The sequence below is a fragment of the Macrobrachium nipponense genome, chromosome 30 (genome assembly GCF_015104395.2).
Source record: "Macrobrachium nipponense isolate FS-2020 chromosome 30, ASM1510439v2, whole genome shotgun sequence".
NCBI classification, from domain to species: Eukaryota; Metazoa; Arthropoda; class Malacostraca; order Decapoda; family Palaemonidae; genus Macrobrachium; species Macrobrachium nipponense.
Window position 1 is genome coordinate 9,010,309 of NC_087218.1, and position 24,684 is coordinate 9,034,992.

At 36.2% G+C, this 24,684-nt stretch overlaps 1 long non-coding RNA gene across 1 annotated transcript in view; it reads right to left on the minus strand.

Annotated features, from left to right (window-relative positions):
* LOC135202007 (uncharacterized) overlaps positions 1-24,684 on the minus strand; it is a 482,892-nt gene that overhangs the window by 230,595 nt on the left and 227,613 nt on the right. Inside the window, exons 4-5 of the long non-coding RNA XR_010311637.1 lie at positions 2,726-2,922; positions 2,477-2,551 (exon numbers count right to left, since the gene is read on the minus strand). This is a non-coding gene — a long non-coding RNA (uncharacterized LOC135202007). The remainder of the gene's footprint in view (positions 1-2,476; positions 2,552-2,725; positions 2,923-24,684) is intronic.

Here is a 24,684-nt window from a genome sequence, read left to right on the forward strand (position 1 = left end):
GATTAAACTTGAAAGAAAAGCCACATATACGAAATGTAAGAGGCGGCCTGAGAATAAGGGATGAAACCAAGCTGAACTGACGACGCTCGAAAAGCGGGGATAAGAAGTTCCACGGACGGGATATGAGGATAAATAGTAGATACCTCAGACAGGCGTTTTTTTTTTTCTTTTTCTTTTTTTTTTAGAAATTAAAACTAAAATAGATGAGGGTTCACAAGGGATGAAATAATAAGGATATGCCTTTCAGCTGTGGCAAAGTTACCAGAATGTTTAAAATAGAAGTATATATTAATTAAGTGAGCTATGACAATGAAGTGGAATAAGAAGAGGAACGATGGAGACTTTTCCAATGAAGCCTGGAATACGTTCCAGCAGAATCTGGAAAGAGGAGCTATGGAAGAGAAAGTGGAAAGATAGGGGAGACGTAAATAATTGACTGAAGTAAAAAAAAAGAAACCGAAAAAAAACAGATTAAGGATATAGAGACGCTACGTAAATATGAAATGTGAAGAAAACATGTGATAGACAAGACTGATCGACTGGAGATTATCTGTCATTACAACTATGAAGTTCACATACGAGAGAGAGAGAGAGAGAGAGAGAGAGAGAGAGAGAGAGAGAGAGAGAGAGAGAGAGAGAGAGAGAGAGAGAGAGAGAGAGAGAGAGAGAACAAATTTTGTAACTCAAAAAGAGTAAACAAGTCTCAGAAGAGTATAGCGATAATAAATTAAATAAATATATAGTATATATATATATACATATATAATACATACACATACACACACACACACATAATATATATATATATATATATATATATATATATATATATATATATATATATATAGTAAAGTGGTTAGAATACAGGACTCCAAATATAATTCAAGAGTGAGGTGGCCCGAGATAAATCTCGATACAAATGAGAAAGTGTGAAGGCGAGGAACTGGAGAAAATATTTCTTAGAAAGACCGTGATATTGGTAACGTATTTAGGAAGACGAGATAATATGGTCTAAGAATAAGAAGAAAATATATATATATATATATATATATATATATATATAGTATATAGATATAATATATATATATATATATATATATATATATATATATATATATAGATATATATATATATATATATATATATATATATATATATATAAATACGAATACTAACACACAATCAAAAATTTCAGCGAAAACTCATTTCACTCATTTCTTTTCTCCACAGGAGTTTTTCTATATGAAAAGGTCTACATCAAATCCTAATATCAACGGATTCATATTATCAAGTTGATGAGAATTGATGATGAAGTATCAAATTCCACATAACCCTTTACGTTAATAACAACGACGATAATAATATCGATATGAAAAATGAGATAAGGTTTTACTAAGCTTAACATTGCAGTCAAAATTTAGACGAAAGTGTCAATTAAAAGGCTGAAGGCAAGATGCATTCTAATTAGAGGACGGGATTAATACCTACTATACAACATCCACCCCCATCCTTTTAAAGCAATAAAAATAAAACCACGCTTGTCATCCTTAAATACCAACAAAGTTTATAATAAATAAAAATAAAAGGAATCCAAAGCAGTTGCTTGTGAGCACACTAAAAACTGGCAACATTCACAGAATTATCCCCATACTTCTTTTGTAGAACTCAAATAACTAGAACGTCGATGTAGTTTATGACTGGCACATTCTACGGCAGACAATTTTTTCTTAGGACACTACAATGTCATTAGAAGTCTTTAAGACTTTACATATGTTGCGGACGGTTGGGATGAGTAGAGGTCTTTCTGCATTGTAGGAGGGACTGGAATTGTTAACGTTTGAATGTTTCAGGGCAAAGCAAAAGTCGCTAATTTTGTGGTGGCAGCTTTCCGGGCTGCTGCTGGTTGAGATGCTGCTGCTCTCTTACATGATGCTGAAACCTCCTTACACGATTGCTTCATAAAGTTCCAAGGTACGCAAAATCATCGGCGTAAATATTATTTATGCAAAAACCTGGCGGAAGTACATCATCAGTTCAGGGTGCGTCCACACTACAATAAAAACGTGTCACGAACACGCGTCAACGACTTATCACACACATATCACAGACAAATTCAAAACAAGTAAAAAAAAAAAATGCTACCCATCGTCACAAGCGTGTTTTCTGTACACTGTATAAGGCTGTAAGAAACTCTTAGCGGGCCGTGGTGGCCTGTGTTGTTGCGGTGCTCTACTCAGACTGCAAAATAAGTGATCAGGAAGAAAGTGCCCAGGACCGATACCTGTGCAGAAAGAGGTCAGAGAGGGTAGTTGACGGTGATGAAGATAAGTAGAGAAGTTCGAGAGAGACGAGACTCGGGGGAGAATGGCTTGCAAATGCTTCAAATGAGCATGGATCATACGTAGCATTAGATTTCAGATAAAGACAAAGGAAATCATTATATCAGATACAGGTGTCAAGCAATGGGCAAACTTACCTTCTTAAAAGCGAAGACAAAAATTCGGCCTTGAGGATCAGTTACTTGAACTAATGGAAGCAAAGTCTCCTGTTCCTGAAAACGGCCACAAAAAGCACAAGATTAATAATTTGCTTAATGAATAAAACGTGCTCATTAAGAAAGAATATCCGTAACAGTGACTCCAAATTCATATATTACTTTTATTATCAAAACGACTATCATTATACGGGAAATATTCAATACACCTCAAGGCACGAGTATACTTACAACAGATATTGAAAGCAGTCGATTCAGTGGTTCTTACTTGTCTGAAGACCCTTTTTTTTCGGGGTCGGGGTGGGGGGTTTCTGAGTGGAGGGGTTTCTGGGTGGAGGAGTTTCTTTTTCTCTTTTGTAAGAGCTGCATAAGCTTATGATAGTTCGAAGCTCTATCTTTGAAACTGCGTCATTATTAAATGTGGAAGTCTGGAAAAGAAGAATAAAATAAAAATCAGAACGGTATGAGCAAATACTACTCTTCATAATAATAATGTTATTTTTTCATCAGTAAATGCTTCATGGGAGATGATCACCCTTCCTTATTTTCTTGGTTTAAATACCCATTCTCTATCTACGATACAAAACACTCAAATTAATAACCATCAAACATTTTAAAACTCTTAATACCTATTGACGACTTTAAAATTAACATAAATAGTTCTTCTGCAATTTCACCAACGATATGAAAGAGGCTATTGTGAATACAGTAGGCTCAATACATATTTACAAACTGTCATTCTTTGAAATAAAATATTTATTCTTTACAACTGTAATCACTTAAAGACAAGTTTCTCGAAAAACTGAGGTTCTTTAAAATTCTGCTTCCACAAATTATGCACTTTTTCCAAAAAAAAACATCGTACAAAACTTTATTATAAAACCTGTGCTGAATGACTTAAAATCTGTACTTCTTAAAGAATTGTGTATTAGTTGTTTTTTTAAACTATCATTTTAACAACTGTGCTTCGTTAAAACTTCTTCAAACATTTATTTATTTGTTCTTATTTAAACAAAATAAATAATCCAAATAACTGCAATCAAGACTTTATTTGTGAAATTTATGCTGAGAATTTCATAGTGAGGTGAGTGTGTTGAATTATGCTGACACGGGCTCTTGCTCTAGGGCAGTCCTTGTATCGGTGTGTTGAACACAGTACCCTTCGTGGTACTTCTTCATAAGAATGATATCTGTCAAGCAACTCAACGCAAAAAAAAAAAAAAAAAAAAAAAATAGAAGAATCATTTTACCCATGGGCTTCACAGTGTCTTTTTGTTATAAAATCGTCTCGCAGCATTCAACCCAAACTCTACGCCAAGGTGTGAGTCTGAAGATCCAACGTTGACAAACAATCTGTTCGTTTTGAATTACTGATGATAATTTTTCAACAATTAGCTATTAGATCACCGTATTCCTCACAAGGAATTTTCACTTACATGCTGACGCACGTGTGGTGGCTACGGTCTTAAGAAAACACTCCAAGTTGTCTTAACGAAGCGGACGCCAAATGTAGATCAGCATTCAATAATATGACTGGTAAAAATGTTCCATCTCATAAAATAGAGAATAAGTACTATATTTCAGAGACTGCCGTCTCTCTCAAAAACCAGACGATAGAGTCAGCGTTGATTAAACAAAGACATATAATGAGCATCTCAAAGGGCGGCTGGGATTCAGATATCATAGATAAAATCTGCCTTCAACCAACGCTTAAGAAGATTAAAGAGAAATTATCAGCGGGGTGACCTTGTACTGAAACGGCTACCTGTGGATGGATCTCTTGGTACAAATACCGCCTTTTCTGTATCTTTTATCATTCATTACCTACCTGGAGAGAGAGACAGCAGTCTCTGGAATATAGTACCTACTTTCTATATTCTGGCGTTTTTCTTGACTCCTTTTATTAGAATTCAATAAAATGGTAATATATATTATATATATATATATATATATATATATATATATAGTATATATATATATATATATATATATATATATATATATATAATATATATATAAGTGAACATTCTTATAAATGGTATATGATCAAATTCTATAGATTTAGACATTAGTGATATTAACCAATAAATGGAAAAGCACGGGATTGCTTAAGCCTAAGAGCCCTATGTACAAATGTTGGCCCTAATTAAGCATCCACGGTTCACTATATCAGTCAACAAAGTCTGTCCTAATGAATTGTTGCAGAGAGAGAGAGAGAGAGAGCGAGAGAGAGAGAGAGAGAGAGAGAGAGAGAGAGATGGTGGCATCAAAATACGTGGTTCTTTTCTTATTTGTTACTTTACGAAGCTATTTATTACCTTTTCCTTGTCTATAGCTCTAAATGCAATTATTTGCTCTTAAAAGTTCGCAGACTTTGATCTGAAGTGGAATATAATAAATAGGACGGGAAATTATAAGAAAGAATTCTCGATTAAGAGTAGGCGAGAAATATAATCATATGGAATATGAGTATAGGTTGTTTAGGGAATATTGATTATCTTTATTTACCCAGCTCTTCTCCATATTACAAAATAGATAAATACATACACACACACACAATATATATATATATATATATTATATATATATATTATATATATATATATATATATATATATATATATATATATATATATATATAAGCGTGTGAAAGGATACATATGGATAAAATTGAAAAGAAAATTAGAGGAAGGGAAAGGTGCAACACCATTTTCTTCCTTCTACGTGAAGCAGTTTTTTTTTTTATTATTTTTCCTTTTTATCATAACCAACGCTTCGTTGTTGTCAGTGATTAAATAAAAAAAAAATTAGCAGTCTCAAAATCATTCGATTTCATCGTACGCTGCTAAATACTTTAAGAATCAGCAGATAAACACAAATGTGTTGACGACTTGACAGTCACTTTCGGATATAAAATGTATGTTAAAAACCCGCTTGATACCCAACAGGTTTTGTAAATCTGGCTAAGTGGCTGCCTGGGTCTCCTTACAAGGTTAATGAACACGAGCTATCCAAATAATCTAAATGGATAAGTGCACTGTGCCTCGAACCCTAAGAATATCGGCAATGGAGCTTGGCGTACCCGTTAAATCATTCTGGCTGCCACGACCATATCGCAGCTATAAATTCTAATCCAGCAAGTTTACAGGGCTTTACATTGCTTTTAACAAATACTTGGGCAGTCTATGGCCTAACCGGGACATGTAATTACTCGAACGTCTGTCTGCCTGCCCACGAAATATATCAAAACATTACGAATGAATTTTAATGAACTTCTGTTCAGCTGATTAGATTATGTGATGGATCTTCCTGATATGGATCCGGACAGGCATTTATTATTATCATTGGGGAAGGGGGGGGGGGAAATGATGTATGCACTCTGAAGGTTTCCCGTCTACTACTATCTATCCGTTTACCGAACTGTTAGGAGTAGGAAGGCCATATGCCATAAATATATTATGAAAACTACACGAAAAGGGGCTGGCGACAAGGAAACACCGGACATTATAGTCATACACAAATTTATTCACGAGTGAAGAAAGGAAGAGTGAAGGACAACAATGTTTACGCATGTTGATGGTGATGATGTGGAACCACACAAAAATAGGAAAAAAAAGGTAAAAGGGGTTGGAAAAAGAAGAGAAAACGAACAATAGCAAAGGAAATGGAGGGTAAAAGATAAATGAAAGTATTAAAACAGCATTTACGAATGGATATGGTGATAAGGACGAGGAGAAGAGTAAGAAAAAGTAAAGATAAGAATAGTAGAAGAAAATGTGAAAGACGACAGATGAAAGTATTAAAACGACATTGACGAATGGTGATGATGATGATGAAGAGGAAGAAGATGCGGAAAAAGAATAAAAAGGGAAGAAAACAGAGTAAAAAGACACATCAAATAATGAAAACCGCATTTAAGAAAGACAGCAATTAATTAACAATCAACTGTGTGAGAGAGAGAGAGAGAGAGAGAGAGTTGTTTTCGTAAACTCTGTCATGTATTGATTATTCTTATTTGAAAATAATATCGGTCAGCGAACCTACGTAAGGCTCTTTATGCATACTTAAACGAAGGAAAAAAAATAGGTCTCGACCAACTTACCTCTTTTAGTCGGTTGTAGGCAGCTGGCGGCTCTTTGTTCTCAATCGGCGGGGGTTAGAGTTAAGACAAAGCCTCTCACCCCCTTCACCCCTCCCTCTTTTCCCCTTCTCCCCTCCCCTCTGAAAATCTCCCTTCTCTACAACTTCAACACACCATACATGCGTTCTCTCTCAGATGAGAGAGAGAGAGAGAGAGAGAGAGAGAGAGAGAGAGAGAGAGAGAGAGAGAGCATACGTATGGGGGATAAATATTCAATACCTAGTCTTTTACTCTTTATACACACATGTAATACACACACACACACACACACACACACAACAATATATATATATATATATATATATATATATATATATATGATGCAATGAACCGTTTGTATGTATATAATGTGTGTGTGTATATATATATATATATATATATATATATATATATATATATATACGTATATACACATATATATATATATATATATATATATATATATATATATATATATATATATATATATATATATAGAGAGAGAGAGAGAGAGAGAGAGAGAGAGAGAGAGAGAGAGAGAGAGAGAGAGAGAGAGAGCATTTTAGAAGTTGCACATTAGTCTAATTTAGAAAACGCTGTGTAACTACATAATATGTGCTAAATTATTCATATATGCGAGGCGGACTTAAGTGGATAAATATAAAATATAAATAGAAAATAGTTCATTAGGAAATGAAGTAGCATTCTACTGCCTTCCACTCCAAAACTGTCTATAATGTTGGTTTATTTTTTTATTTCCTAATCTGTCTACTACAATAAATAAGCAATAACAATTAAAAAAACATTAGATCTTTTATTAATCATATAAGGTTTTAAGTATGGATAATCATTAAATGAATTTTAACATTTCTTTTTTATATATAAAACTCTCTTGTTTGGATTGGAAAGTAACTTAGATGGCAAAGAAAAGACTGCATTTATGGAGGTATTAGCCAAAACGGATGGAGGAATATCATTGTTTTATTATTTTTTTTTTCTTAATGAAAACTTAAATATTGTATGATAGGTTTGGTTTAAGTTTTTGGGACAGACTTCCACATGTGGACTGATCTAACGATTATGAAGCCAGAACTATTTAATGAGGATATGCTAAATATCAGATTATTTGGAAAACAAAACTGACCAGTATAAATTAATAAGAATAAGTTAATGTTTAATGGGGAAAATGTCGTGTACTATAGTTTTATCATGACGTCCGAAAGTAGCAAGGGAGGGTAAGCATTAGAATACCTTTACTCCTAAATCTATGTAATACATTCATTCTTACACAGTGGATGGATACGAGTACCTTCTTTAGTTGCCGAACAGGTATAGTGGGCCACAATACCAAATTTACACATAAACAGGCATGTATCTGTTTACCCTTACAGCCCAAAACTATCTAGCAGAACTAGACCGGTATTAGTTGACGGGGCCAATGCTATCTGTACAGGGACTGAAGAAAAATGAAAAGAAATGCTATCTTGTCCCTCACTATTTTTTTTTTCTTTATCTTTTTGCGACCAAAGCCTTCTTCAACCCATAACCCAAACATCGCATCCAACAACAATATTACAAAAGCCCTTTCCATGCTGCCTTATATAGCCTATCTCCCTGTCGCCTCTACTCTCCGCCATTCTTTACTGACAAACTTCTATTTGTCTCTATTCGTTTTCGCCCATTAATCTATCCATATCTATCCCTTCTTCACATCACGTAAGCTTTGTGCCAGAATGTTTTTTTTTTTTTTTTTTTTTTTTTTTCCGCACTGCTAGTGTTTTCATTCTATGTCGCTATTGTTTATGTGAAATGCTCCAGGATTCTCTCTCTCTCTCTCTCTCTCTCTCTCTCTCTCTCTCTCTCTCTCTCTCTCTCTTTTCTGTAAGCTTATCCATGTGTGTATGTGTGTAAAAACGCAATCAAAATAATGTAATCTTCATGTTTACATTTAGGAATTTTCTACTGGATGAGCTCCCGTACAGTAAAACTTCCATAACTGTAATCGTATGAAATTTACACATACACAAAATCGTCGTGAAAAAAAGTGCAACGAACATTCCTGCACACAAAAACACACTATGCCACTCACTTATATCAGGCACACTTTTATTGAATTTTAAGGTCCTTCTTTTCCACTTACTTAGAAACCGATGATATACATGCGCACACAATCATACACATCCATATATATATGTATATATATATATATATATCTATATATATATATATATATATATATATTATATATATATATATATGTAAATCTGTTTTGTGCAATGGTACTACAGCTGACCAAGGCACGTTTAAGTATAATTAACAATGGTAATGAAAGGCGTTGATCAGGGTACTTGTTCTGCACTTTTTTTACGATTAAAATTTCTTATTAATCACGAAAATATATAAAAAAAACATTAGAATACAATTACAAAAACATTTCCAAATGAAAAAAAAAATCTGAATATGTATCCCGTAAATTATCTATACCTCGAGTTTTATGTTACTGACCAAGTAAAATGAACCTAACTCATGGGCACTAACCTTGATTCGTAAATACTAAATACTACAATGTTTTTATGTATTAATTTAACAGCACAAATTATTTTCACAGAAATCATGGTCATCGTAAACTGACGAAGCAGTGATGCCACTTTAAAACTCATGACCATTGTCGCAGTCAATTATTTGTTATTTATATACGTTATTGACTTACATTCTTTCGTAATGTTATTATTCTCTGTGGAAGCCTGCTTTTCAAGATAACAGCTCTAACTAATGCCCCATTAAAAGTCTGGCGAGGTTCTATAATCAAATATAATGACAACTGGCTCTCTATCGTCTTTACGCGATATCGAAGAAAGAAACTGGCATTGCAAACCCTACGGTTATCGACAGTTGTACAGGAAGCGTTCTTGTGTAGTAAAAGTCCTTGCACCGGATGAATAGTGAAATATGTCCGTTTCCCACCTACCGACTCGGGGTCTCTCTATATTGCCATATGCTATCGGGCGATAACATCACTTCACAGCAAGACTCCCTTAATGAGAACGCAGGTAAATAAGGCCATCAAATATGCAGAGATAATTGCAACATACAATCTTACCATGAATCATATCAGGAAATTACAGTGCCTTTTCAGGTGCTCCACAAGGCCTGGAGAGAGAGAGAGAGAGAGAGAGGTGGTTATAAAAAGAAGCAGAGAGGCAGAAAGGGGTGAAACAGATCATATAAATGAAAACTGTGTATATGAGAGAGAGAGAGAGAGAGAGAGAGAGAGAGAGAGAGATTTTAATTTGACGCCCTGTAGGTGAAACTTCTGTGTGAGCATACGAAGTGGCAAGCAAGGTTCTGGAAGTTTTTTGTTCTGGTGTTCATTCATGACTTAGCAGGTTGTGGTAGTGGTCATTGCTTTATACTTCTTAAGCCATCTCCAACTAAAGGAAACGACTTGATGGCGTGTGTGTGTGTATGTATGTATGTATGTATATATATATATATATATATATATATATATATATATATATATATACATACACACACACGCATACATACTATAACTGACTAATATTGATGTTTATATATATATATATATATATATATATATATATATATATATATATACATACTATAACTGACTGATATTGACACACAAAATCATTTCTACCTCTCTTTTTGTGCAGCCCACATATCGATTTTCCTTTGACTACTAAACGGCGTATTCCGCGATCAATTTTCCTGATATCGATTATGGTTATGGCCTAAACTCCTTTTAATTCCTTGATAATCTAATTAGAGAGAGAGAGAGAGAGAGAGAGAGAGAGAGAGGAGAGAGAGAGAGAGAGCATTATTCATTGTCAAACCGTTAGTGGATTACACAAACCACGAGCCTTAGTTATCACAATATCTTTTTACCATTTATTAAATGCTTATCTATATCGATGTATCCGCCCTCAGAGCTCTTTATGTTCTATTTGCTTCAATGCCACTGAATAACGAATCGTTAGTTAAACTACTAAATAGTAATAACAATACTGTCTTGTTCTCTACCACCTCGCGGTGACTATTTACTAAGCTTCAGATATTAAGGATGGACGTGCAAATATAATGAAAGGAGGTAACAGGAAATAACAGATGTACTGCAAATAAATCAAGCACTGATGGGTGTCCTCAGCTCTGTTATAACAGAACTATATTCCTCTTCCCGCTTCCCTTTATTTTGCTGCTGAATTATTTTCTCTTCTCTCTTTATATCCTATCCACAGCAAATATCTTTTCTCTCCCTTTTTTTCTGATGCGAAGGATTATTAGATCGCGCACCCAAAATTCCCTTATCAAGCCGTGACCTGAAACCATTCAGGGAATAAAGTGGAAAGCAGAGTAATATGGTTAGAGGGATCGAGTCCACAACTCTCACTCCGTGGGTCCGGAGTTCAAGCCCTATTCGTGGTTCACAATTTTCATTGGCAACATGGCCTTACCGTCCCTGTGAGCTTGAGATGTAAGGTTTCCTCAACTGCTTGGTCCGCCCCGTCTTATCTTGGGTGGGGAGGGAGGCTTATAGGTTCTGACCATGTACGTTCGGAGCAATGACCTGGCCCTTGCCTTGGACCCTCATGAGCGATCTTTAAAACTTTAGGCCCAACTCCAAAGAACGATATAGACCCGTCTCTCAGGGAATGGAGAATATTATGAATCAGGAATTAACTTGAATAACTAAGAACTTTTTACAATTATATCTTTATAATTGGACAACTGGGATTACTTAATTAAATGGCTGAATGACAGAAGTATCTCCAACGTCGATAAAAGAATGGCAATAAATGAGCTACAATAACAAGAGCCTTCGGAGACGGTGAGGAATCTATCTCCAAGTTGGTCCCTTCTTCCTACAACTTGAAGTCTTATCGCCTAAAATCTCATCGCCTTTTGTGAACATTTTCGTAAAAAACCACAGATAAACTTCTGCTTCATCCAACCATCAGGCAAAGAAAACAAATCAAAACGCCCCCCCCCCCCCCACCCTCCCTCCTTCCTGTAGGTAAAAAGGGTTAAGGCATAGGAGTAGGGGGTCCAGAAAGGAATGGTTATCATTCAAGAGGCCTTCATATGTTTATTGTGTATGGTAAACTGTTCAGTACCTGTAACATGTTACCCCTCTTACTGAACAGCTAAGGAAGAGTCTACTAGAATGTAGCCCACTTTACAATAGTATTATTGTTAAAATTACATTAGTTTATTTTAATTGTATCATTATTTGGCTTTCGATGCAATGAAAGTTTTTTGCACAGGATGTAATTTTATTATCTTTTTAAAGAGCCGTGTATAATTGCCCTAACTTTTTTAATATATTCACAAATATTGTTCGCGCAGGTTTCCATTTTGTCACATGTTTATACCTATGCCTATTCAGCCGGACACTAATCTACCCGTTTTTCTCTTTTTTTTCAAAACTGGAAAAATGAAGTTACCCTGGTCCGAGCTTCGGCATGGTACGTATTGTCCCTCGGGTCGGAACTTGTCGTTTCGGCCCTTTTTATATTACCGTCATATTCTACAGTATAGCTACAGTTGGTACTGATGATTATATAATCAAATTCTTACTGTCTTTACAACGAAAGGAATTTTAGTTTTTAATAAATCACTCACCGAACGTTTTCATGAACTAAAATAAGTAACGACCGCCCAATAACGCCCCCACCCAAAACCTGCAAACGCAGTTGAATTAGACAAACTTTTCTGTTGAAAGGCATTAAATCATTTCGAAGCAACTAGCATGTTCCATAATTTAGATAAAGAAGCCCTAGTGACATCTTACTTTTTCCAGTGCTGTGCATGTCTTGCCTCTTCAGGAGGGGTGCCTAGAATGGAAATCAATTTTTCCGGTTTCCAAGAAGTCATGGGATAAGGTTGTTGCTAGCCCCATACAACACTTCACCGCGGCTGCGACTTACCACCAGGTACATAAGTCACTGCTAATGTCCAAGGTCCAAATCAGATGGTCTTAACATTCTGATGACTTCAGACCCCCAATGAACTGCCCAAAATGTCTCCATACCCCTTTGCTTAAGTCCACTTACGTCCTATTTGTTGACAATATAACTTAATATACTTAGTTTAATATATACCTTCAAGTATGAACTAGGAATAGAACATACAAGAAAATCAAAACCAATTACAGTTTTATATAGTTATTTATTTACAAAATGTACACCCATGTATACATTGACACATTATAATCAAATATATACAAATATCCTGGGATCAAGTCCCATACCCCACGAATGTGGTTCTCATACCCCGCCACCAAGGGGTATGGATACCCCCTGTTAAGAACCCCTGGTCTAAATCGACTAGCTGGTGAGGCGAGCTATCAGATCTGGGGAATAAGAGGACCCATAGCGACATAAAGCAAAAGAAAAAGAAATAAAGTAACCCGAGTCTTGCACGGTTCATCATCTTTATACCAAAGTCCTCCTGGATAAAATATACATTTTCATTTTAAGGCCTCTTGGACAATATACCGCAACCCACTGCCGCTTGCACGAGACTGATAAAAGTCCGCTGAATGGTTCATCAAAGATCGGATTTCATGTAAACCGAGGAGTTAATCCTATTCCAAGCCTTTCTCTCTTATCCGGGCTTGCCATCGGCGCGACTATATAAACTCTTGAAAGAATTTTTGCATGCGGTTACCGTTTGCACAGGAGTGCTAATGCTTGCTGCGAGAATTATCATCGCTCGGTTATTGCAAGGTTGCGTAGTTGCCCTTTTACGCTCAAGGTTCCTCTTTCATCAGGGATTGGGATTTGTGTGAGCTTCGAGGAAGTCGCGCAGACGTTTCAGGCCGCGAAAGGACGGAGGTCATCAGATATGCTAATTTCCCGGAGAAACGTCCGACAGAAGCTCGGAATAAACAAACGGCCGCACAAACACAAAAGCGCATGCAAACACGCGAACACAGACGAAACACGCAAGCAGAGAAGGACCCCCAAAGACCGACGAGGGCTTTAATAAAGCGTGTGCCATGCTCATGAAACGCTCACGGCGCTCAGCGATAATTTCGGGCGGTTCAAAGAATAATCATGTACGGTGCCATCTTAGTGTCAACATGAGTGATAGGGGCGGGCCGCGGAACAATTTCCACCGGCTGTAATCCAGGCAGTGTGATTCTAACGCTAGCACCTGACGGTGGAACTGGAGCACGCAGTGATAATGAGAGAGGGTGGACTCTCGCACGAGCACAGATACACACACGAAAAAAAAGAGCCTTTGTATGATTTACTGAATAGTTGTCATTCGCAAAATGAATGGGGAAGATGTTATAGTCTTGGCAGTAATTTGAATGTTTCGTTATCTTTAAATCAGCAACGTCTGGAAGAAGCCAGAAAAAAATGATAATAATACATACGAAGCAACTGAAGCAATTTACCGTAACACGGTAAACTGTTCTCAAATAAAAAAAGATGAAAAAGACCAGAGGATAACGAAGCGTGGAATCGTAGCAGGAGCAAAATTGATACGTTTGTATGATTACGTTATGAACTTGTACAAACACGCTACGTGTTAACGTTCGATAATACCGGCATGCGAAGTTATACTAAGAGAAGCTTAGGTGCTTCAGCGTTTTTGCAATCTGCCAGCCATTTAAGGATATACCTATGCAAAAACCAGACTCTGCTTTCAGATGTGGTGATGTGACACTCGTTTATTTTGAAAAGCAACTGTGCAGGTTCGCGCATTTATGCCTCTGCCTTAATACAACGAATCATAGAGATATCTTACCACATTTCACTTGTGTGTGTATATATATATATATATATATATATATATATATATATATATATATATATACATATATATATATACATACATACATATATATACTACATATAATTATATATATATATATATATATATATATATATATATATATATATATATGAAGCGTAGAGTCCAACGCCTTCCATTCACTGTGCTACCAAGAAGCGTATGTAGTATTTCTTTCACTGTGAGTGGTTCCAGACCACATCTTCCTCTGCGTAATAATTAGCATCAATAGAGGGTCAAAGCGGATATGTGTGTGCTATGATAATGTTCATAAATAGATATCCGAAATCATATCTGAAGCAAGAATAACACGGCACTGTTTCTATCATCATCCTCGCTCGATAACCAGAATTACACGGTGCATCCAACATCATTTTAGGATGGCAGATGAAGACCCGTTATTATCATCGCCTCGTAACGATAAGAAATAAGAGGAAAACGATAAGAAATAAGAGGAAGACACAAAGGTATCATTAAAACCGAATACAGAGATCAGATTCAAGCACACGAAAAGAACTAGTATGTGCCATTACCACCACATGGAAAAATAGATGACGAAGGGGAAACATAATGGCGGGTACTGATCTTGATCAACTCTGCCTCAGGAACGCAAGTGAAGATACAATTATTACAGCAATGTGGAACGACGAGAAAATGCTAAAATGAGACGAGACACCTTATGGTTTCTTAAGGCGGAATTTCATTAAACTCTACAACTTGTTACAAGTAAGAAAGAGCAGCCACCGTCTCTGGATAAGGGTGACCAATATAATTTATACGCTTAACGAAAGGCCGAGTCTGTCAGCGGTGACAACTCAAAGTTTCATTTGGCCTCGCCCCATTAGGAGGACAATCGTGCCTCGACGGGGAAGCTTAATCAGACTAACTGGAATGTATCTGAAGGCAAACAAACGTGAATTGGCGCAGTAAGCCTGGATCTAGATACTAGCGGAAATGGCGATCCTATTAGAGTTTAATTGATTTTACACAGTTTTTTTTTATTGTTATTATTTTATCTTGGGTGTATGAGAAAAGACAACTTGTTTATTTCTATATTCATAAGTTTAGAACAAATAAGCACATATACAGAGACACACACACACATATATATAATTATTATCTAACCCTTCCTAAAGCTGATTAACACTATCGAATCTTACTTCTTTTAAAATATATTATCCTCAATTCTTCAAACATGTCATAACCTTGTTAAATTAAAACATTTTACGTGCATGAGCCACTTTTAATTCCTTCGACACTTACAGACTGCTCTAGAAGCAAGAGCCGGTGTCACACAAATAATTTCTGAAATGTTTTCAAAATTCGCATTTCACTTCCATGAAGGAAGTTTGGGTCAACAATCCCTCATACTTTCAAACCATTGCTTCCAGTTTCCTCCCGGTGCTTTGCAAATCTCCTGCTACCTTGCTTACTTCTGTGATTAACTATTCTCCCGGGATCCCTTAACCTACGTAATATGTCTAACTAAATTTATATAAGGACCAGCTCGTCCCATTCTTCCAACATCCATGGTACGGTTCATTGCAACAGCTTCCTGATTTTAATCTAAGGTCATCAACTTATTCTTGCCTATTTTCCTCCCAAATATTTTTTCGCGCAAACACTTCCGAATTTGTCACTCGTCTCTGCAGTTGTATTTCCCTGTCCCGAAACAGTAGAGTATCGTCGACAAACTTCAGTCACTCCACACTCCATTCGTAACACATTTTATTCTGCAATCTGACTCCTCTGTTACTGTTTGTTTTTCATGTTCGAGTGACTATGTCCACCCATGTGGGTGATTATCATATATATATATATATATATATATATATATATATATATATATATATATATATATATATATATATATATATATATATATATATACACACACACACATATATATACACACACACACATATATATACACACTCACACACACACATATATATATATATATATATATATATATATATATATATATATATATTATATATATATATATACACATACATCCACACACACAGAGGTAGTACTAGAGAAATGCAGTCTTCTGGCTTCTCACAAGTGTCAAGGGTTAGGCACGTAGTCCCACACCTTTCATCTTGACTTCAACAGACGTTGGTACTCATTTTCAACTCATTGGATGGTTGGGCAGAAGGCCGGGAGCTATCTACGGACCTAGCCAACTCAAACTGAACGCTGTACCTACCACTCCGCAACGGAGCCTACTTTAGCTAGTAGTTCTAGGACTGTGTATGGCGATGTATATGAAAACCCTGCGCCTGCTTATACATATTACACTCGAAGAGTGCTTAAAATCACAAAATTCACGTTGCTCATTATCTCGAGCGGTAATTGCTTAATTTTGCGTCCGCTCATGTAGTCAGGGAAAAGTTCATTATCCCCAGTTAATTGATACTAATCAACCGAGTCTGAATGAAAACGGGGTAAGAGCTACGCTGTGATTGATTAGCATTGTTAATTATTGCAATTATCAATGCTTCTACTGATCGGATGGAGCTTTTTCGAGGCTTTGCTGTGGCTGACGTTGCGGAATTACCTGCAGACAGGCAGACAGTGGGATCTGCAAGTCTGCGTCTGTTTGATTGTACGCTTAATACAAACACGTACTTCACGGACAGACACACATGTATGAATACATTCAAGGGGCCGCATATATACACACGAACCAATACACCCAGACACAAGTACATCAGCCACTGATGATGAACTACCAAGAATAATTATTTTCAATTATATTTTTTTTGTTAAGCTCTCTCTCTCACTCTCTCTCTATAAAACACACACACACACACATACACACACACACACACACACACACACACCACACACACATATTATATATATATATATATATATATATATATAATATATATATATATATATATATATATTTCTGTGCAACAAGGGAATGGGTAGCGATCTGTACCACTATGCTTTGTGAGCTCTAAAAAAAAAAAAAGGGGGGGGGGGAGGGTTGTTAGTTAGGAGAATATTTTTTTCATTTCAAGTCAACAAAGCTGTCCAAAGCAATATAAGCTCCTTCGAACAGTTTGCCAATACTGAAATACAGATAGAGACTGATTACTCCCCTATAGGCAACGTGACTCGAAGTTGGCTAAACTTGAGTTTTTCATCCTTACGATTACGTCATGTATAGTTTTTCGTAGTCTTCTTCTAAATTTCTACCCGCATATTTTTGGGGCATTAGGGCTCATAAAAAGCCCTCCACTGGAGCCTGTGCAAGAAACACCAGCTACCTTGCAGTAATAAGTGGTACGAACACCAACCTGAAGGAGTGATAGAAAACGATCACGCAAAGATCCTCTGGGACTATGGTATCAGAACAGATAGGGTGATACGTGCAAATAGACCAGACATGACGTTGATTGACAAAATCAAGAAGAAAGTATCACTCATAGATGTCGCAATACCATGGGACACCAGAGTTGAAGAAAAAGAAAGGAAAAAAATGGATAAGTATCAAGATCTGAAAATAGAAATAAGAAGGATATGGGATATGCCAGTGGAAATTGTACCCATAATCATAGGAACACTAGGCACGATCCCAAGATCCCTGAAAAGGAATCTGGAACAAACTAGAGGCTGAAGTAGCTCCAGGACTCATGCAGAAGAGTGTGATCCTAGAGACGGCGCACATAGTAAGAAAAGTGATGGATTCCTATGGAGGCAGGATGCAACCCGGAACCCCACACTATAAATACCACCCAGTCGAATTAGAGGACTGTGATAGAGGGAAAAAAAAAAGAAAAAATAATAATAATAATAATTTTCTAGACCTGAAAGGAGACGATGTTTGTATCTTACTCATATTTACTAAATAATAATAATAATAATAATAATAATAATAATAATAATAATAATAATAATAATAATAATAATAATAATTACCAACACTGTCACAGGAGGAATAAGACTATAAAATACTTTGCTATATCGAAATTATAAAAGATCCGACTTTGCTCAATGCACAAATGGAAACAATCTTAATTAAACACATAAAAAATGCATAAGCAATCACTTCCTTCGTATGTGATACAACCCAAGCACGGTAATTACATTATTCTTGAATGGAAGCAAACATCACACAAGGCATTTTTCTTCGCAATCAATCGAGCCCTTAAGGCGATATACTACTACTAAATCTTGGTGGACGTTAGCCTGTTATATGTTTCTTAAATAAAGAGACATTTTGGAATTACTATTTCACTATTGTTCAGATATCCAACGAGCTTAAAAAAAGGTGGTTTTTCTAGATATGGTATTGTGACCATTATTTATTTGAACTTAATCTCACTCAGCAATTTACTATATTCAAAGCAAAAGAAGTACAAAAATCTAAGAAATCATTCCTGGCAAAGCGAATTTACTTTATATCAGTGGCTTAAAATAAACAACTTTCTATACAACACAACTTCTTTCTGATCCAGACACTAATATTTTTTTTAGTGCTAAAACAATTTCACACTGGGTTCTAGATGAGGGTGACTAATGTCCTTTTACATTTTGTTTATTGAAGCGACATTTATATTATTTTGAAGCAACATTTCATTGACTCGAAAATGAAAAAGGGACCACAACAGTCATCAAACGAGATGTAGCGTTAAATTTCAAGACCATTCGTCTACCTGAAGGGTTTATCGCCTCAGCTGTTACTGATGAAAAGTCATTCAGAGGTTACCACTTCGTAGAAATTGACTTTGTAAACAATGAGCAGGGGTGGCCGGTCAAACAAGATAAAGAGAACAATAAAATAATGCGATAAATTAAACGGAAAGAAGAAAAGTAGTGAGGATGCACGTAAAGTTAGAGGGTAAACTATGGCCTGCAGCTAGGGACTGAATTGAATTGAATATACGATTTAAGGCAAGGGTCAAGCACTGGCACCTGTGAGGTCATTCAGCGCTGAAACGGAAATTGACAGTAAAAGGTTTGAAAGGTGTAACAGGAGGAAAACGTCGCAGTTGCACCACGAATCAATTGTTAGGAGAGGTTGGAAAGTAAGATGGAAGAAAGAGGATATGAAAGGCGGTACAGTAAAAGGAACGGAAGGGTGGTTCCAGCTAGGGGGCTAAAGGGACGCTGCGAAGAGCCTTAACTAGTGCCTACAGTGCACCGCTTGAGATGCACTGACGGCACTACTCCCCTACAGGGGCTAGGGATAGAAAGGATGCTGCAAACACCCTTTACTGACGGTCAGATTCAATGGTAATACCATAATTTACCAATTCATTATAACTTGGAACTCGTTCGTCCCAGCATAAGAAATTTCCATGAACATATACTATCAGATCAAGCTTATTTGGATGAAGATCCTCATTGTATTAACATATTTATTCATTTAGTTGCATAAATTTTGCGTAAAAATCTCTTTCGTAACTCGAACAAGTCACTCTTGGTGGTGAGATCAAATAATTCAGCATCTTTCGGCACTGTTTGCAATAATTTTCCTTAAGTGCAAATGACATTGACTGTAAGTATGTATGTATGTATGTATACCTGCAATCCAATGTTTGTATATATGCTCAGAAATATTTACCAGGTCAATAATAAAAATAATAATAATAATAATAATATAAGGGATTCAGGCTTAATAGGTTATACACATGGAAAATGGAGATGCAAAGGAGATAGTACAAAATGCATGAGCGTGGTTACAAATGTAATAAAGAAAATAATAAATAAAAAACTCAAATGACTCCATGGCTTGGTAACCTGGGGCATAGGAATGACCAAGCTATCACCTTAATCAGTCATAAACATAAGAAACTATTAATGCCGCCTCCTTAATGATTTTTTTATGTTCCTTATCAGTTGCAATTGTATCCCATATATTTGCAAGTGATAAGGAACGTAAAACGATAATTAATGAGACTTTATAAGAAGCTTCTTATGTTTATGAGTGATGGAAGTGACAGCTTGGTCATTCCTGTGTCCAAAGTTGCTGAGACATTGAGACACTTAGGCTTTTTTGTTTTATTTATTATTAATGCTATTTATATTCTCAGCATTGTGTCTGGTGAAATCATGCTCTCTCTCTCTCTCTCTCTCTCTCTCTCTCTCTCTCTCTCTTGAAAGCACAGAATGATTACTCTACTATCCGCTGAAGGAGGCCTCCTAGTACATTAACCTCATTAAATGGAATGTACAAACTCTAGACTTGAGTTTCCGCATTAACGTGGACAATGACAAATGAGCGGACGGATTCTGAACGCAAATGCAACACATACAAGCAAGAGCGCGCATGCTTAAGGATGCATCCACACGCAATAACCACTTGGCCAATTGCTATCCAAAAAGAGAGAGAAAAAAATTGCCTTGAAAAAGCATCCTTAGACGAAATAGCAGAGCTCTAATCTTCGTGAAGTTTCTGTATGTTTGAGAAATGAGAAACAAGGGGACGCCTACACAAGACGCGCGCACACGAGAGTGCAAGTACGTACAGGCGCGCACATATTACGTCAACTCATCCCATAGCTGCCCTTGTAGTAAACACCGGGAAGACATTAACCTCTCGTATCAGGCTGTTTCGGCAGGAGTTTCATACAAGACTTATCACTTATAAAACTCCTGCCGAAACTGGACAGTACTTCTAAGCGACTTTTGAACAAACGCACTCCAGATACACACAAATACGCGCATACACACAGACACACACGCAGCCAATAATTGTCCACAGAGGAAACAATGGGCTGCGGTGAAACCTTACTCCGCCGTCAGTACCGATACAGGAGGAAGGAACGGCGCTCGGAGGCCGGAGCGGTGGAGGAGAAGGAGGAGAAGGAGGAGGAGGAGGAGGAGGAGGGCGTGGGGAGGGGGCTATAGGCTATGACGAACGCCTCTTAAAAATTCAGCCCAGCCTCCAAAGGCGGACCATTCATCTGACGCTTCAGCATTTTTCCCCCAATTGCTTTGTGACGTGTTTGAAGAGAGAGAGAGAATTTGCATTTAAAAAGCATAAGCTCTATATTTGTTTCTTGCGGGAACAAAGAGACTGGAGTTACGGGTGGCTGATGTTCCAACAATGCGACCCTCAGGTGAATCCCATGTTGATGCATAAAACATCCCACGGGATGATTCACGGGATATTCTCTCTCTCTCTCTCTCTCTCTCTCTCCTCTCTCTCTCTCTCTCTCTCGACTTATAAGATCTAATCTCTCTCACTCTTCCAGTCTTTTATTTCTTTCTTAAAAGCTAGTTTTTCTCAAGTGATCCATATATATATATATATATATTATCTATATATATATATATATATATATATATATATATATATATGCATACACACACACACACATATATCCTATATATATATATATATATATATATATATATATATATATATATATATACTATGCATATTTATATATATATATATACAAAATATATAAATAAAGCAAAGAGGGCCATTTAGGCCTATAGATGCTACTACTCATTTCTAATGTCCCCCTGGCCTAGTTACAGAGGACCATCCGCGTTTATACGCATTAAAATTCATAAGCTGAGGATACCTAATCAAAAAAAAAAAAAAAAAAAAAAAAAAACACTCACCTGCTCTCAGCAAAAATCCTTTTCGCCCAGATGGATCGGGGAGAGTACGCCCATATCTAATAATGATTTCGTAATTACTTCTCTAAATTCAGGTGGTTGTTCAGTCTGTTTTTCATTACTCTCGTCAGCTTTTCTTCATTACTCTCGTCGTCCGTAGGCCCTAAATATATCGTGGCTAACGACGAATCGTCAAATAATGGTTGCGTTGGAGCACATTATAAACACGCTTGTGCTACATACACAACATTTGTTGCACAAATGATGTGGATTGAAAATTGTATTAAAGATGGTTAAAGACTCATGCCACAAGTTCTAGCTCATTCTAGAACTTTAAAATGCCTACTCTTATTTTTAAACAGGTTTGCATTGTACAACAAAGAACTGTTCAAATCATAATATACACAGTTTCAGACATTCAAATTGGCCGCAATAAAAACCTTTAAATTTTATATCCCTTTGTCTTTCCAAAGCCTGTAAAATTCTCGTACAAGACACACAGGGTTTTCTGTAAGTTATAAATACAACTATACAGATATCAGATTAGTAAAATAGACCGTTGGAGATTCGCTACGTCATTCAGAATTACAAATGTCTGTAGCAAACAGAAAAAGTACATATTTATTATAATATCCAAATATTACCAGCAGATCTTAAATACTCAAGTCAATATTTTCACCATCGTTCACAAGCTGTTTATTAAGACTTCCTCCAGCTCTGTTGACTTAACTTAAAAACAAATAAATAAATAAATAAATTCTGAATCAGAATTTCAGACGACACTACTAAATTTGAACGGCGAATAAATACTCTATGCCCCGCTGGTGGGTCGTTATTAGAGATTCTTTCTGATTTGAAATAAGAACTCGGCAGCCTCCGCTATTTTGACTTAAGATACTTGACCAACCGGTTTTAATGGATTCAAAACCATTATTGTATATATTCATGTATTATTAATATTACTTTTTTTTGTCTAGATCATTATACTTTGCCAGCTGCACATGGTTAGTGAGAGACGAAAAAATACAAAAGCTAATTTTGGAAGGTGGCTTTTGATATCGACTCTGATAAGGATACGAACAATTTCTTAATATACACATTAATGTGGGTTCGTTATTTAGAGATTGCATCATTACTTTTATAAAATCTTTTCCATATTCGCGAAGCAATACTGTATTTTTGCTTCAGTAGCATAATGCGGAATATTTCTTTGAGTTTTTCGACTCGTCTTAAAATGAAAGAATAGTTCTGGTTTATGTAATACCACATTTTTGTCTGAAAGTATTTAACTATTTTGACATTTTCTTCTCATTTTCCTATTTTGCCCCTCTTCGCATTACTGACAATTTACCTGTATTGTCCGATGCTTTCACCTGTTGCTTTATTCTTATTTATGGAAGGCGGTGAAGGTTGATAACACTGGACTTTTTTTTTCTTTTTTTTTAACACTTTACCGAGATTAAGCTCTAACTGGTGATTCGATTTTTAAGAAAATCAAAATCATTTAAGAATGAACTACCTTAATCCTTACTACTGTGAATACTGTTTTTTTCTGAAGCAGAGGCTAATGGAACGGGTAACTAATGACAACAGGTAGCCCCCCCCCCCCCCCCAACAACACGCGCCCCCAAACACACAAATCAATCGGTAAGAAGGTATAAACCTGAGCCTCGAGAAGAACGGGGGTCAACTGACGTTTGGGAAACAGAAACGGATAGCTCGTGGCATGAACATTGTGGATATCTTTTTAACTTCATAAATGATAAAACGTATCCGAAGCTTCACTTTCCTGATATCAGACTCTACCCTAAATTTATATTTTAAAAAAAATGCGGTAACGTATAACGATAATAAAAATAATAAAAGATTCAATGTTATTACTATCATTACAAAGCCAGCTACTGATTATTAAACTAAGAATAAAACAAACATATCAGCGGAAATGATCTTACCAATGACGATACCTTAGTTGGTGGTTACGATAGAGAGACGAGGAACGAAGAACCGGAAAGAGCAAGAGAAGAAAAGGATTAGAAGACCAAACGTTTTCGAAACATAGGAAAGAATGGCATAGTTTGAAACCATGTTTAACATTGATATAAAGTTATCTATCTGGGAATTACAATAATTTTCTCGAAAACGTGGAGTTCATTTTAATTACTGTTGCTCGATATCGAGCCTTTGACTAAATTAGTAATTATTTAAATTGTTTTAAATTCTCCCCTCAATTTTTTTTTTATTTATTTATTATTTTTTGTTTTGATTGCTCCTTCTGCGCAGCGGCGTTTCATGGATCAATTTGAAAGCTACTTCAATGATTAATGTAAAACATTATCTAATTTTCATTTCCTCTATGAATATGCACATCGCTTTTTTATTTCGAAATGAAAAATAAAATGATCTCAGTCGTCATTTAAATCTGCGAAATACTTCATCTCTGATCAGAGTTATAGACAGAATAAAGATGCTTTCTAACGTTGCGCCCACCAAGTCTGGAGGTTTCATTACCATGCACCTTTGACAGGTAAGTTGCCTGGGTACGAAGACCCATCCTTTAAAAACCCATCAGCCGTGTCTTTAGTGCACTAGTGGGTTTGGTCACGATTTATTATGCATTTGGCTGATTTCTCGTTTCATTCTGCGTTGCTTC